Source organism: Pyrgilauda ruficollis, unplaced genomic scaffold (genome assembly GCF_017590135.1).
Source record: "Pyrgilauda ruficollis isolate IOZ18807 unplaced genomic scaffold, ASM1759013v1 scaffold191, whole genome shotgun sequence".
NCBI classification, from domain to species: Eukaryota; Metazoa; Chordata; class Aves; order Passeriformes; family Passeridae; genus Pyrgilauda; species Pyrgilauda ruficollis.
The window spans coordinates 98,279-110,111 of record NW_024518207.1 but is presented as its reverse complement, the minus strand read 5'-3'; the positions used below and the strand labels follow the sequence as shown (position 1 = coordinate 110,111).

At 48.6% G+C, this 11,833-nt stretch overlaps 1 long non-coding RNA gene across 3 annotated transcripts in view; it reads right to left on the bottom strand.

Moving 5' to 3' along the window:
* LOC121352652 overlaps positions 1 to 11,833 on the bottom strand; it is a 31,169-nt gene that overhangs the window by 3,450 nt on the left and 15,886 nt on the right. For 2 of the 3 annotated variants that reach the window (XR_005954980.1, XR_005954979.1), the window contains 3 exons: positions 8,108 to 8,208; positions 4,122 to 4,307; positions 359 to 444 (listed from right to left, as the gene is read on the bottom strand). This is a non-coding gene — a long non-coding RNA (uncharacterized LOC121352652). Of the gene's footprint in view, positions 1 to 358; positions 445 to 4,121; positions 4,308 to 8,107; positions 8,209 to 10,623; positions 10,670 to 11,833 lie in introns of those variants that run through there. The other variant, XR_005954981.1, reaches the window with a different exon arrangement.

Below are 11,833 nucleotides of genomic sequence, written 5' to 3'. Positions count from 1 at the left end.
GTGGGTTTTTTCTTTTCCACTCTGAGCTGAAGTGCTTTAGGGGGCACCCAAAACCATCCTGTGCTGCTCACAGGGAAGCCTCTCCACCACCTCTATCCCTGCCATAGGAACACTGAATCTCATGGATTGCAAGGGACCCTAAAGGCCATCCAGTTCCAACGGGACCAGGTTGCCAGGTTGCTCCCAGCCCCTTCCCACCAGGATGAGGTGGGTTCATCTCCCCAAACCTCCTGATTTCACTGCCTGGACACCAAACCTACACAAGAACCAGAGGTCCCATGACCAGGGATAGCTGTGAAGAAATTCCTCCCCTATTCCAGGTGTGCTCATCCCAAATCCTCAGCCCTCCTGCTCTTACCCTGCAGTGGGGAAGCAAAGTCAGGGAATAGAGTAAAATGCTTCCCTGCACCTCAGGCACTTCAGCTTTTCCTTTCCTTCCTTGGCCTGTTTAAAAAAAAAAAAAAAAAAAAAAAAAAACACCAAAAAATAGAGAGAGAGAAAGAAATTGTATTTATTCACACACACAACAGTGAAACATTTGTTTAGGAGAAAATCTCACTGATTCTTGGCTGTTATTCCAGATGCAGGGAGAACAGCAGCCCTTAATGTCTGCCTGCTCCTCAGTGATTTGTGCTTTTGTGCTTTGAACGACGTTCCCAATTCTGATAAAGGTATTAGTGCATTTCTTGGGCTGAATTATAAATTATGAGATGCAAAACCATCTATTTATGCACTTCAGTGCTGAGAACTTACATGCAAAACAAGACACTCAAGCTCTCAAAGTTCCCACAGCAGCTTTCTCCACTCTGTGCAGACAAAGCACCCAAATTTTTTGGCTGTGTTTATGAGGGACACATTTCAGGGATAGGGGCAGGAATAGACATCTCCTGGATGTTTCCACAGCTCAGAGCAGTGGCTCCTGCAGCAATATCCTCTGAGCTGGGTCCAGGGCAAGCTCCCTCTTGAGCTCAGCATGACCAAATGGCACACAAGATAAGGACACTCAGGATATAAACACATCTGGAAGTGGCTCCCTAGCTGCAAAGAAATGCTTATTAACACACTTTTTTAGGGTAAAAATTGAGCAAAACTAAAATGTAGCAAGCACAGATTCGAGTTCTCATTTAGGGAAGGAGGGGAGGGGAAAGCTGTCCCCAAAGCAGAGCATGCCCAGCACTGCAAACAGCAGATTAATCCTTTGTTATTTGTGTTTCCACTTCCTTTTAACCAAAAGAATCACAGAACCATTAAGGTTGGGAAAGACCTCTAAGATCATCAAGTCTAACTGTGAATTCAAGAGCACAAAAGCATTTCTCTGAGCACCACATCCACATGCCTTTTGAACATTTCCAGCATTGGTGCCCCTGGGCAGCCTGGTCCAATATTTGACTAACTTTCCAGTGGGGAGATTTCCCCCACTTTCCACTCTAAACCTCACCAGGCACAACCTGGGGCCATTCCCTCTTGTTCTATCCCTTGAACTCTAGAGCCTTGCCCAGCTCTGTTCCCTTCTCAGGACACTCATCCCAACAACACGGTGGAAGAACAGGAAAGGGAGCTGCACTACCCCAGGGCACAGCTTTTCCTCTTCATTTTTACAAAGAGGAAGGAAAAAAAACACATGTGAAAAAAAAAAAGAAAAAAAAAGAAAAAAAATGTTTAGGCTAATCCTAAACTGAAAGTTTATATCCCTTAGTTAGATTTCAAAAAACAAAGTTTGTTTGGCTCAAAGTCAAATGTTTAATTTGACCTAAAAGCTTTAACTTTGCTTAAAGTTTCTTAGAATCTTAGAAATCAGAGGACTGAACAGCTCGTTTTAAAAAAGGAAAATAATAAAGCACTCTCCCCATCAGGGTTTGAGGCAGGTGACAACAATAAGCAGTGATAAAAGAGCAGCAGTCTGTGTTCACAGAAAATGCCTCAGCTTGCCCATGTGCCCACAAGGATGCATCAGTTCATGTTGTCAAAACTGCCCTATTTAAAAATAATAATCCTTAAATGTTCCCTCAGCCAAATGGAAAGGGGGTGATGCCTGGGCAGGAAATGGAGCCAAGTGTCCCAGCCAAGACTGCTGAAGTGTCCTGATGAGGGAGGGCCAGATGCCATGTCCTGCTCTTGTTCTGCACCATGAAGTGGCTGCTGTGGCCCCTGGGAGCTCACACTGAGCACTGCACTGTGCAGTCACAGCAGCCCTGACCCAGAGGGGAGAGCCAGGCCTGTTTTTTCAGGACAAGCCTCTGTGGCCATGGCTCTACTTCATCTCCCCACCTCTGCATTCTGCTTTGAAGCCCCTGCAGCACCCCAGAGATCAGCTCATCGCTTCCCCACCACTCCCTGAATACTGATGGAATACCATCAGTGTTCCTCAGAAATTGCTGTGTGAGTGCATACACTCGCCTGTAGCTCCAGCTGACAGGAGGAGCTCATTGTGCTTGGGTTTAGGAACACTTTGGAAAAGCTTAGAGCCCATCTCCCATCCATTTCATACAATCATAGAACCACTAAACTTGGACAAGACCTCCATCAAGCCCAGAATGGTGTCTTTCCTTCTCTGTTTCCAAGAACTGAGATTTCCCTTCATTTGAGACTTCTCTAACAAACCAAAAACACATATTCACCCTCACTAGCAGCTTGCTGGTGTATTTTTCCAGGCTTTCAGTTCTCAGTGCCGGCGGCTCCACATGGAAGCTCCAGCAGGCTCCAGGAGCAGGCTCTGGGCAGTGGAATTCTTGCCTGACACACGGCAGCTCCAGCAGGCTCCAGGAGCAGGCTCTGGGCAGTGGAATTCTTGCCTGACACACGGCTTTTGGGGGCAGCCACCTGAGCCTGCTGTGTCTGAGACCGTTGCCCTAAATTCTTGCTGCTCCTCTCCATTTTCCCAGCCACGACCTGATCCCAGGGAGAAGTCCACATTCCCTGCAGCTTCTTCCACTGCCCAAGGAAGCCTCAGGAGAACAGCAGCTTTTTTTGTGCTGCTACCCTCTAGATTTGAAGAATACTCCTGAACTTTAGCCTGGCTCTTGCTCCTGGCCTCTCTCTGAGGCTTTGATCCAAGGAAGCCTCTCGACACGTTCCCCTCACTGTGCTGGGGAATTCAGCACTGCAGTATCTTGCATTGCAGATTATTTTTAGGGATGATCCAATTGAGACTGATAAAAATAAGAAAGGAGCTGGAGAATCTTTGCTGGAGCTGACTGCGAGATGCTGTGGCTTACCAGAGCCTCACGGCCAGAGTGGGATTCCTAATCTAAGAGCACATCCCAGAACAGGTCAAGGGTTTATCCACAGGGCTCGATGGCTCAGTTGTGCTCCCACCAGCACCCCACAGGACAAAAAACAGGGATCACCACAGATAAACACAGATATATGCATGGCAAAATACCCAAATCACATCCAAATTTAGTTTCAAAGTTGAGGAAACATCACCTATAGCTGCCAAGGAGATCCTAAGCAATAGTGGCCGGCCAGCCAGCCAGGTGATGCACTGCTGAATTTCACTGAAAGCCCTTAAAAATTATTATCAGATCTTTAATAAACTCAGCTGGGCTGTGCAACCACAGCCCTCACCATGTGGCTCTCAACTGAAGAGATGAACAGAAAGCAGTGAGACATCTCCCTGTGGCATATGCCCAGACTCCAGAAAGTGTTTGGGGCAAAATTCCAGAGCACAGTAAAGGACAAAAACGGATTTTTTTTTTTTTCTTTTCACTGATGTGAAGAAACAGGATTTGCTCTCAACTGGTTGGTCAGTATTGCCTGGGGAAAGAAAGTAAAAAAAAAAAAAAAAACACCCTCAAGAGATGACATGTCTAAACCAGTCACATAGAGGTATTTATTTTTTTAAGAAGGGACTTTTCCCTTTTTTTTTTTTGGTCAGGTTGATTATTGCCAACAGTATTTTAACATCTGCTGTGCCTGCTGACCTACCACATTTACCCTACTTACACTAATTAAACTTTAATTAAGCTTGCTAGATGTTCATCTAGCATCAAAAGTAAGGTAAAGGCTTTGCCAAGCAAAGGTCTTGGCGTGGCTGGGCAGTTTGGGTTTACATAATTTTATTTATACATTCATAACAAAGGGGAGGGGTTTTAAGTGCAGGTCACTTCTGACCTACTCACCTGACCCTTCCAACACCTGCTCTGCAGCTTTGTTCTGAACCAGCTTCACGAGGACTGCCACTTGTTGGGGTAACAGACACCTCAAGGGACTGACGAGTGTTTGTTTGGGATGCTCCCGTGTGTCCAGGCCCTCAGCTACCTCAGGTTTCTCCTCCCAGGTTCCAATCAGGTCTTGTATTTCTGTTTCTTTAAAAAAAAATAAAAATCAAAAGGGCTTTCCTGCCAGGGCTTTCCTGCCAGCCCACCCTGGCAGTGCAGGGGTGCACTCTCAGCTCCGTGCACGCACAGCTGTTTTCCAGTCAGCCTCACTCAAACAACTCCAGCCAAGTTTCCTGACAAGTCAGTTTTCCTCTCCTCTCTGCCTCCAAAATAAATTCCCTCACATCCCAGGAAAGGTGCTGCCACAGGCTTGGGAAGGGAGGGAGAGGCAGCATCAGGAGTTTCTTGTGGCACCTGGAGCACAGGTGTCACACTCCCCTGACCAGCCAGGGCTGCATTAACCCTGTGAGATTAATCCCTGTGGGGATTAAAACAGATCCTGGCACTCTCCTCAGCTCAAAAGATTCACAGAATCCTTAAGGCTGGAAAAGACCTCGAGGGTCTTCGAGTCCCACTGTTAACCCAGCACTGCTTTTCCCTAATTTCAGCAGGATCAGCTGGGAAAGCAAAAGCCAGCTGCATGTGCACACTTCAAGGATCAGCAATCAGATTGTTGGCACCCAGAATTGTCCTCTTGCATGGTCCACTCCATTCTCACCTTCAGCAGAATGGCTGTGCCTTTGGTCCTGGGAAAGCCACTTATTTTAGAGCTATTCCTCTAAAATTGCTTGAGCAAGACTCCCTCCTTTCTTTCTTTTTCTTTCTTTCTTTCTTTCTTTCTGGTAAGCAGGAACTTTAAAAAGAAGGTTTTTGGAAAAGGATATTTTGGCAACAAACCTTTCAGTTTAGTGCTTGGCAGGCACCAAGCATTTAAGCTTTGAAAAATAAAAATTTGTTCGGAGCTTTGGGGTTTTGCTATTCTTTTGGCCTTTCTAAATTAAAGTGCAGGTTGGTGCTGTGAGTGGGGAGGTTCTGACACACACACACCAAAAAAACCCAAACCCTCAACCCTCAAGAATTTCCAATGATCTCTGCATAAAAAGATCTGAATCTAAGTCCAAATTCCCAGGAGGACCACACATGGATTCATGGAGTGATTTCCCCTGAATGACAGCTCCCAGGTAGCATTGAAGGCTGTTGGAATCATGGAATGGTTTGGAAAGGACCTTAAAACTCTTCCTATTCTCCTCCTTGCCATGGGCAGGGACACCTTCCACTGGACCAGGTTGCTCCAAGCCCTGTCCAACCTGGCCTGGAACACTCCCAAGGATGCAGGGGCAGCCTGTTTGAGGGTGGAAGGGAATTCATTGTTCCAAACAATAACCACCTATTTGTGGTGTTTTATTTTCAGTCCATCCAAGGAGAGATGCTCCTGGTGAGTGTTCTGTGCACAAACAGGGGCTCCCAGTGAGACATCCTGTCCACCAGCTGGGTCCAGCAAAGGAAACTGTCTGTGCAGGAATGAAATGGGTGCCTGTGCCACAAAGGCCTGGGCAAACAGGTGCCTTGAGCACACAGCCTGGAGCCAATGCTCCTGTTATCCCTTGGCCTGTGGTGTATAGAGCAGGGTAACAACCTCTTTAAATCCACGTCCTGCATCCCTCTCAGCAGCCCTGCACAACCTGCAGCCAGCCTCCTGTCCTGGGACCCTGCAACGGCTTTGCTTCCAAACTCATGTGCTCCATGGGACGAAAACAAAAAGAAAAAAGCAGAGAGGTAACAAGAGAAACGGAGCATTTGGCAAATGTGTATTGAACTTCACACAACAAACTCATTAGCTCAGGCGGCCCCGTCTCTATGGCAACCAAACAGCACAAAAACAAGGCATTAACACCTAAATTTATTAGTGGGCAAGTGCTTAGCTTTTATCATTCCAGGGGTGTATTCCCCTCCGCAGCTCGCTGGGATTCCCGAGGAAGACGGTTCTGATTCAAATGTCAACATAAACATCAGAACACCATTTACAGACAGAGGAGCTGGAGCTTTTGGAGTTTCAATCACAGTTTGAAAAACAACAAAACAAAACCGAGGAAAAGAGGCTGTGTGTAGGGGAGTTACCCAATTTCCACTTTGCTTTGCAAAATTGTTAAAGGTTTGCAAGTCATGGGTGAGGTGCGAGAAATGTTTTCCATCCTATCCTAACAGCTCCGTGAGGATCTTCATCAGGAGTAGGAATGGGGGCTATAAGCTGGTTCTCCCAAAATAATTTCCAAGTGCCCTGCCTTTATTTTAAGTGGATGTTACGAGCCCTAGGAAAATGTGTAACCCAGTCTCTACTGTGCCACAAGGCTCCAGGTCATGCCACAGGCTCTGGGGGAGGAGTGGGACTGTTTGGATTTGTTCCAGGAATACACAAGGGCTTGGGCGTAAAGATGCTGGAAAGCCACATTTAAATGCTTCCCATTTAAAGCATCTTTCCATTCCGAGGGCCCTGGGTGAATTCCAGCGACCCCAAGAGCTCAGACCATGCTGGGACAGCTTGGAGAAGATAACAAGGTGACAGATCTCTCTCTGCAGGTCGGAGTGAGGCAGGAGAACAAAGGATGTGTCTCAGCCCAAGGCACGCTTGAAGCTGTGCTGGGGCTAACAATGCTCTTCACATTTCCCTAAGTGCTCAATGAACTTCTTTTTTCATCTTTGCTCCAGGGTTTAGAACAACCTTCAGTAGGAATAAGGATCTGGCTTTCTTGGGGTGGATAGTCTTAAAGAACTTAATCCTGCTCACTGTCAGAGAGCTCTGCCCAGAGCAGCTGTGGCTGTCCCTGGATCCCTGGCAGTGTCCAAGACCAGGTTGGATGGAGCTTGGAGCACCCTGGGAGAGTGGAAGGTGTCCCTGCCCATGGAAGGGGGTGGCACAGGATGAGCTTTGAGGTCCTTTTCAATCCAAAGCCATTCCCCCTTCCATCATGCACAGGCTGTTTCCTGGTGAGAGGCACCTTGTCCTGGGGCTAATTCAGACCTAATCACTAAACATTCTGTGTCTCCACACAATGACAGCAAGAGAATCCAGGCTACACACTCAGGAAAAACCTTTAGTGGGAAAAGCAACACCGCACCAGGAGACGATGTTTTAAAAAAATGTCAAACCCACCTTCTCCTCCAGCATCCCTCAGGTGGAGTCAAAAGAGCACCTCTGCTGCCACCCAGCACAGATTTAACCCATCACAATGCAGAAGGTCTGATGGCAAATTGCTTGTCACCTGATTTCAGCCATGTGACAGCAAGTGCTGCACAGGGTAGTGCAGCACTCACCACGCTGCCATTAGCAGCAGCACAGCCCAGCACCAATATCCATCCCGTGTCCTCAGGCAGCACCTCCTCCTGCAAGCACACTGCTAGCATTCCAGCTGACCAGGGCCCTTCAGGCAGGTTGCAAGAAAGCAAATTAACAGGTTGAAACCCTGACAATTTTGTTCTGAAAGAAGGTCGCTGAGGATCTCACAAGTCCCTGACTGGCTGGCTTGCTATCAGCTCAAAGGCATTTCAAGAACATTAGCACTGGTGCCAGAAATATCTGGGCTCATCCCTGCGGCAAAACAGCGGCAGGGGGAGGAGGAGAATGGGATGTAATGGCAGTGTCTGAACAGGCAGAGGGATGGGGGAGCAGAGATGTTTGGGGGGTGATTTTTTTGGGGTGCCTCCACCACTGGGAGGAGTAAACAAAAGAGGTTTAAAGTCTGCTGTCAGCCAGAACTAACTCCGTCGCCATGACAACCCAGTGGTTCATAGCTGGACTCTTAGAGGTCTTTCCCCAATGATTCCACATTTACCTCTGGCAATAGATCTCAGCACACAGCGGCAAAGCCAACTCAAAAGAAACCACCAGCACACCCAGTCCCCTACAAAAGGCACTACAAAAGTACTTGCTGACATCATGCCCAGCTCACCAGTGGTTTTCCTCTGCTGGAAATTTTGTTTGCCGTCTCCAGTCTCAGCTTACGGTCTTTTCAAAATGAGGGGCTTTGGGGTTTTACCAGTGAAATCATTGCTGTGGAACAAAATTCAGTAATCAGAACAACATTCAGCAATCAGAACAACAGTCAGCAATTGTAACAAGAACCATACCTGCAAGCTTCACTACAAATCCAGCTCCAGATGGACCTGGAATAAGATCTCTCACAACCCTCTTTCACAGCATTCACCATTTTATTTTTGGGTTTGATGTCTAAATTAAGTGTTTAGAGGCCTCCATGCTGAGTTCTGGGGCTTTTTCCCCCAAAGCTCTCCTGGCTGACATACCCTTGGGTTGAGGTGGATGCTCTGCTCCTGGTCCCTGTGAGCACAGACCAGCTCCAACTGCTCTTGTCAAGCACAGCAGCATTTCTGGGCATGGGGGCAAATGGGTTTGAGCTGAAGGAGGGCAAATATTAGATGGGATATTGGGAAGAAATCCTTCCCTGTGAGGGTGGGGAGGCCCTGCAGGGTGCACAGAGAAGCTGTGGCCACCCTGGATCCCTGCAAGTGTCCAAGGCCAGGTTGGACACTGGGGCTTGGAGCCACCTGGGAATAGCAGAAGGTGTCCCTGTCTATGGCAGGGGGTGGGACGAGATGAGCTTTGAGGTCCCTTCCAACCAAACAATTCTGTGATCTGACCCCTAAAATTCACACCTCCAGACCTCTGTTCTGTTGGGCAAAGGCCCCCTGGGACAGATGCAGATCCTGGGAAGCAGCTTCTGGTCGTTGCTGCCCTCACTGCGCACACAGAGCTGCAGATTGTGCAATAGCTCTGAGAAGCCACCCAGGCCCTGTGGAGCCGGTGCCAGGCTGAATGCATTAGCTGTGCTAGGAACAAATGAATGAAGCAAAGCCAGTTTTGTTTAGTGCTGGGGGCAGAGGAGCGAGGCGCGGAGCGGCAGAGAGGCGGAGCGCAGTGACACCGCTGTCCCGAGTGTGACAGCCCAGCCTGGATGCAGCCACACACGACCCAGAGGTGCCCAGATCCAGACCTGGAGGCTGTGGCTGCTGGAGCAGTGTTTATTTTAGCCCTGCTTCCCTCGTGCGTGTTCCCAGCAGGAGGGGATGTAAACTGGCTCAGCCATGCCTGCCCAGCCCTCCATCCTCTGCCATGTGCCAAAACTCTTCTGCTCACACTCTGCGAGGTCACATTTCTTGGCAGAGAGCTCGGCTCCTTCTCCCCTCTCCCTTCCCCCATGCTCCTGGTGAAATATGAAAACAGCCTGCCACCTGCCATTTGCCTGGCCTGCTTCTCTCTGTGTGCCAAAAATTAGCAACATACCCCAAAATGTAATTGGAAACACTGCACTGCACTGCAGGGGTCCCATTGCTGTTGCACAGAAGAGGCTTGACAAAATGCCAATTTAATTTCTAGATTCCCCGGGCTGCATGTAGCCGCTAAGTGAGGAGGTAAAAAAAAAAAAAAAAAAAAAAAAAAAACAAAAACCAAAAAAAAACCCTTTTATCAGGCCAATTCCTATTAGTAGATTCAGATCTTTTAACGAGCCATGCTGTAGGAATCAGCAAGCTGTCACTGCCAGCAGATTTAGGGCATCATTTCTTGGAATTGGAGCCGTGTGGGAGGTCAGGAGTTAGAAGTCGGCATTCCCAAACTTCAGAGCCGGGAGCTGGGGTGTGCAGGGCAGAGCTGAGGGGGGCAGAGGATTCCTGAGGGCTGACATTAACCCCGGGAAGGAAACTGCCCTGCTCCCCCTCCTCCCCAGCAGAACTTGCGCAAATCCCAGAGGATCCTTGCAGGAGGGATCTGGAGATGCTCCCGCACCTCCACGCTCAGGGCAGCTCTGACAGCGGAGCACAGCACCACTGATGCTGCCCAGGCTGCAGGCCAGCCCTGCAGAGCTAGCAGTTATCTCCTTTTCGCAGCAAAAGGGCAGGACAGGCGAGCAAGAAAATATAGGGCACCTCATTCACACCACGCCTTGGCAGAGAGCTCAGCCAGCAGATCTGTGAAACTGAAAAGCAACATTTCACCCCAAAAGAGCTGTTTACATTGTCAGGGTTGACTTGCCAGGCTTAGGAAAGAGCTGTGCCAAACTGGCTTATTATTATCTCCCTTCCCCAAAATACTCAGGACCTGCTCCTTTACGGGATGTCTGTATCTATGGAGCTGTGCTAAAATCCATGTGCCTCGGGGGCACCTGTGCACACAGACACAGGGAACTCAGCCACTCTGACAGCAATAAAGATGGATTTTGGGAGGGAGTTGTTCCCTGGAAGGGTGGGCAGGCCCTGGCACAAGGTGCCCAGAGAAGCTGTGGCTGACCCTGGATCCCTGGAAGTGTCCAAGGCCAGGCTTGGAGCAGCCTGGGACAGTGGAAGGCATCCCTGCCCATGTCAGGGGATGGGATGGATGAGCTTTAGGGTCCCTTTCAACCCAAACCACTCTGGGATTCTGTGAAATTACTTGCCAGGCTGGAGCCTCACTGACCTCAGGTTTCCCCTGGAATTTTGCTCCCACTTCGACCTTACACCAAGGCTGTACAGCACACTCAGGAGATCCAAACAGGAACAATCCTTCCATCTGCTCTTAGGGAGAAAAGTGCTTAAACCCAAATCACAGCGCTATTAAATACCTCCCCAAATCCTCCCTGGCCAGGTTCCTTGGAGAAGATGCACAGGGATGCTTGGATCAGGCACTCTGGGGACACTCAGGTGTGGCTAAAGGCCCAAACAGGACACTGGGACAATGGAATGCCTCTGGGGATGGGCCCATCTCACAGAATCACAACATCCTGAGTGGAAGGAACCCACCAGGATCATGGAGTCCAAGCCCTGGCCCTGCACAGGGCAGTGCCCAGAATCCCACCCTGTGCCTGAGAATGCTGTGTTTGGGACTGGGACTGGGATTCCCAAACACCATCATGGATCTGCTGCGTGTGACTTATGGGCTGCCTTAATTTCAGCCTCAGAAAAGCAAGGCAAGAGGGAGCCCTGAGGAAACTCCACATTCCTTTTCATCAGGCTGATTACTGAATAGGCTTTCATAGATCAGGGAATGAAGAATTTGGTTAAGTCTAAATAACTGCTTTGAAATTCTTCAAAATTAGATTATTTTATTTGTCTATAGCAAGCATGCTATGGAATACTAGGGAGATGACCCCATGTTTCCAAAAATTAAAACAAAAAAAAAGTCATCACAAAATCCACAGCTGCTCCCCATTTGCAATAAGCTGTTTAAAACAAAATAAACCAATACATTTTGCTCCAAGAAACATGCATTAGGCACTGGCAGCTTGCTTCCCTCATTCCTCTATCCCCAAACACTTTGAATGGAAGGAGGGGGAAACCTTGAAGTGATACATATGTGAGAAGCCCTGAGAACAATAGCTGCTCCCCAGTTGACTCCAGAGTTGTTATTAAACTCGAGGTTCCCGTGCTAGAGGAGCACAGCTGGAGCAGCACCAGCACCAGGCTCTGAGAACACCAGCAAAAGTCAGATTTCCACCTACAAATTCCTGGAAGTTTGCAGCCCAAAGAGCAAAACACACAGATTCATGTGGGCAGGCTCAGAAGGATGGCATCCTGGAAACCTCCCCTCCAAGAGCAAAATATCAGCATGCTAATCCTCAGATCAGGAGGGGCAGGATCCTGCTTGGAGCCCAAGGTCACCACTGTGTTTTTAAATTGAATTTTACTCA